This window comes from Triticum aestivum, chromosome 1B (assembly GCF_018294505.1).
Source record: "Triticum aestivum cultivar Chinese Spring chromosome 1B, IWGSC CS RefSeq v2.1, whole genome shotgun sequence".
Taxonomy (NCBI): Eukaryota; Viridiplantae; Streptophyta; class Magnoliopsida; order Poales; family Poaceae; genus Triticum; species Triticum aestivum.
Genome location: NC_057795.1, coordinates 556,593,386 through 556,598,169, shown reverse-complemented (window position 1 = coordinate 556,598,169; position 4,784 = coordinate 556,593,386).

Sequence of the window (4,784 nt, the reverse complement as noted above, 5' to 3'; positions counted from 1 at the left end):
TACTGGTACGATCCCCACTGTCACAAGCACCAGATACTGGGTTCGAGTCCCAGTATCAGACCAAAAAAATTGAATAATTTTTCTGCATATTTAGTACTGCAAATGCAAATGCAAATAGATAATAGTAGTATCATATTTGTTCTCAATTTTTCAGCCTATTTAGTACTGCAAATGCAAATGCAAACTTGTAGATACATAATTTGCAGCCTCATATAGCATGAACAAATATGAAGATCAACAGCATTTTCAACCTCATATAGCATGAACATTTTTTTTCAGATGAACAACTTGGCTCCATATAGCATGACAGATATGAAGATCAACAACATAATCATTGTGCACCATGCATGATAGATATATGACAGGCAAAATGAAGGTCCACCATGACCTAACTGACTACCAGTGCATTACAAAACATGTTTTGTTGCAAGGTTGCAGTTCATACATGAACTGGGATATTTTTTGCAGTTCAGCTATGAACTAATAGAGCAACTAAACTAATTTTCTGGAGTCCTAGGGGCATTCTGTGTCACTGGAATCTCCTCATTCAAGTCTGGTATGGCATTCCTTGCTCCATCTTGTCCAAACATCAACTGCCACATAGCATAATCTTCAGCTCTTCTCCCTTTTGCACCAGCTCCTCCCCCTGCTGCTTTTGGGCCTCTTCCAGCTCTACCTCCTCTTCCAGCTCTACCTCCTCTTGCACCAGCTCTTCCAGCAGCTCTTCCACCAGTCCTTCCACTACTTCTTCCACCACCTCTTGATTTCTTCACTGCTCTTCCTACATTGGCACTTGTTCCAGGCTCATCTGCATTTGAAAAGTATAGTAAATTAAGTACATGCAAATAGTCAGGACCAACACTTGTGATTTCAGTTAAACAGTCAATACCTGCATTTGGTACCACTTGTGTTGTTGCCCTTCTCTTGCCCCTGCTTGCCATAGTTGTTCTTCCTCTAACAGTTGCAGTAGTATTTGTTCTTCTTTGTGGAATCAAATCTCTGGCATCAGCTACAAAATTGGATTCCTCTGGGAGAGGTCTAGGTGGCACCACGCTTGTAAGATGAGCCCTCTCCTGCAACATAAAGTGCAACAGTAAGTGAAACATGCATGTTGCTTGTGTCATTGACATCCAGTGAAATGCAAATTAGTACCTCTTGTCCCATTGTGTACACCATGATGCTCCTATCATTGATTGGATCTAGCCTATGATTGATGTGATGAGGCAGTATATCCTACACATGACAATTAAGTCACACAATGAAGTAAAGTGCAATGAAATGCTGGTATAATAATATGCACTAACCTGGATAATTTCAGGGCATGCAAACTCATCTTCCTCTTCCTCTTCAACTTGTGGCTCCTGCATTTGCCTTTCCATGTATTTTCCATGACCCCTTTTCTTGTAATCATCTTTTCCATAAACTGAACAGTGCATTGCCACACCCTTCTTATTGAGATAAACTGTGCCATCATTCTTCTTCTTCTCTTCTGGAGTTTTCCTCCTCTTTGTGGTTGGCCTTCCCATGACCTTAGTAAACAAGGGAGGATGGATGTACATTCCATTTAGCTTCTCCAGTGGGTCCTGTCTCTGAGAGGCATGATATTGTGACCATAGGCTTTCAGATAAGTTTCTATGGTGCAACATTTGTGCACCAGCTCCTCAGGGTCTATCCTCTCGGCCCTACAAACAACTATAACATGTGGACAAAGGATTCCACTCAACCCCCAGCTCTTGCAATCACAAGTTCTACCAATGATATCAACTATATATGAGTTGGGTCCAGATTGCACATGATAAATGCCATTGCTAGCATCTCTTGGAAAACAGTTACCACTCAACTCTGCATTCTTTTCTAACTTCTTTCTAATCTTTGGACAGATTCTTCCAGTCCACTTTTCCACTGCCTCCCTATGCTTGCTAGCAAGTCTTAATGAAAGTTTTCCCAAGATACACTCTAACATGGATATAATGCACATACCCCTGGCATCTAGTATGTAGCTGCAATGTATTTAAAACAGTTGTATAAGTAAATCAGTTGTATGTAGTTGCAAAGTATTTAAATGAGCAATTCACTCATCAATGAAAGCATCAAGGGAAATTAAAGAAGAACTGAGGATGTACCTATTGAAGACCTCAGACATGTTGTTCAAGAGGATATCACACTTGGGGAAGTCACTAAAGAAGTTCTTAACCCATTGGTTAGGTGCTTTGTCCTCAAGCCAGTTGTAAGCTTCAATGCTGGCCTCTTTCATTTTCTCCATGTTTTGTGTCCACTTTGGCAAATTTGTTGATCTTGCCATGGCCCACAAAAGGTTTTTCAGTGTCTCCCCTTTGAACTTCTTCTGAAAGTTCTGGTATAAGTGCCTAACACAAAGTCACACATAAGCACACATGAAGAAGCACAGTTCTACAGAGCACATGTACACATGAAGAAGCACACATTTGCATTACCTTTTGCTTGTCACTCATGATAGTATATGGGCATGTGTTCACAATGTTGAGATCATTCTTAAGTGTTGTCAAGAACCATTCCCATGTATAAGTAGACTCCACTTCCACCAAACCCATAGCAATAGGAAATATGCAGTCATTTGGGTCTATGCCCACTGCTGTCAGTAGCTGGCCTTTGTACTTGCTCTTCAAGTGGCAGCTATCCAGAAATATTATAGGCCTACATCCCTTTAGAAACCCTCTCTTGCAAGCATCATAGGACCAATACAGTGATGACAAATGGTCCTTTGGGAGTGCATCATCTTTCCCCTTCACCTTGGTTGTTTTGACAATAAATTTGCTCCCAGGATTTCACCTTCTTAGTTATTGACCATAATCCGTATTGTTCTGCTTCATCTCCATGGATGATAGCAACTGCTGCCTTTCTAGCTCTTCCCAGTTTCATTTTATTGGGCATCAACTTAAACTCTCTCTACACTTTGTTCCCAAATGTTGTGAGGTCCATTTTTTGGTTGTCTCTAAACTCATTAATGAATTTCTGTGTCAGAATCTTAACAGTCAGACACTTGGAATCAACGTGTTTCTGGCATGTGTGATTGTCATTGTACTGCCTTATCACAATGCTTCCAGTCCTATTGTCCTTTTAAGCTTTAAGCAGCCAAGGGCATCCCTAAGAACACACTGCATTAAGCCTCTCACTCTCATTTCTTGGTTTGAAAATTTCGACTCTGTTCCTCACAGTGTATGCATCCAATGCCATCCTCAGCTCTTTCATGTCACCAAACACAAGCCCTACTCTGAACACTGGATTGTTCATGTCAACTTCTGGATTGTAAGCCCTAAATGTGTACTGCAGTTTCTCAAGTTCTGCTTTGGACAAGTTTAGATCATCATCATCTAAAGGATCATCTTCTGGTACATATCCTTCCTGCTCATTGTAGTCACCAACTTCTGCATCTACATTCTCAAGGAATAGATCATCATCCATATCTTCCACATCATAATCACTCTCATCAAAATCTGAATCAGTTTCCTCTCCTTGCTCTGTTCTTGCTGTGCCATCTCCTGCCTCTCCATTATCTTCTTCCTCTCCTGCCTCTCCATTAGGTTCTTCCTCTCCTGCCTCTCCATTATCTTCTTCCTCTCCTGCCTCTCCATTATCTTCTTCCCCTATTCCTTCAGCAGACCCTGGCTGTTTCCTGGGAGTAATTACCCTTGGCAGAGGGGGGCCATCAATGATCACATCATCATATAATGTTCTGATCTTATTATCTTCATCCACTATCAATAGCAAAGTCTTTGCTTCTTTGCTTGCATTGACCATAGCAGCAATCACCTCTTCAGTATCCACATAAACAAGACCATCCACAATGTCTTTGCCTTGTAAGCACCAATAGACTTGCAGATCTGGGAAACCATGTGAGTAATCCAACTTGTCCAGACAGTAATCCAACGTTACCTGGTAAGGGTCGGCTTCCATAGCTTGGATTGAGTTGGGAGCACTACTTGTCTACATCGGCCCCGTCGGGTAAGATTATCGATGGTGTCTTGTGCAAGACGAGGGCAGACGTGGTGATTAGAAAGTTCTGGGTAATTTCTCCTTTACAAAATTAAAAATCTTCAACTAGCTAGTTATTAATTGTACTAATCAATATTGTCTCATTTGATTGCAGGCATTCTACAGGTGTGAGGAGGGATACGAGGAGGAGGCGGCAAATGTTATCGATAACGTCTGCAAGCGCCTACTACAGAACTTATGGTACGAGGCTCGGGTGCAGGCTGTTCGAGACTACTACACCTCGCGTGGTATCAAGAAGACCAAGCCGGCATGCCGCGAGAAGTTCTTAAGTAAGGAGGAGTACATGAAGGTAATTCTTAATTAAGTCCTTGTACTTTACTTCCTTCATTTAGTAATTCATAGCCGTAGCGCTCAAGTTTCTATTTCCTAACTTAGGCCCCTCCGAGATGGTGTGCGGATCGGATGGATTGTTGGGAGGTGTTGGTCAATGAGTGGTGCTCAAAAGAATGGCTAGCCCTCCACAACAAGGCCAAGGACAAACATGCCCAAATGGAAGGTGTGCCACACCATCAAGGCAGCTCCAACTTATCAGTACAGGCGAAACTGGGTATGTGGTTTGCTTCATGATTCATGCAATTCGTTTGTCATGCTAGCTTCAGCCCTTTAATTACTAATTTACTTTGTTTCTCTCTTTCAGACATGCTACAATAAGGCGGATAAGGTGCCAGAGGTGTACGACCTGTATGCCATGGCCCACACTGGCTCTTACAAGAAAGTCAAGTCATTCTCTATGTCTGACCTCGATGATCCAA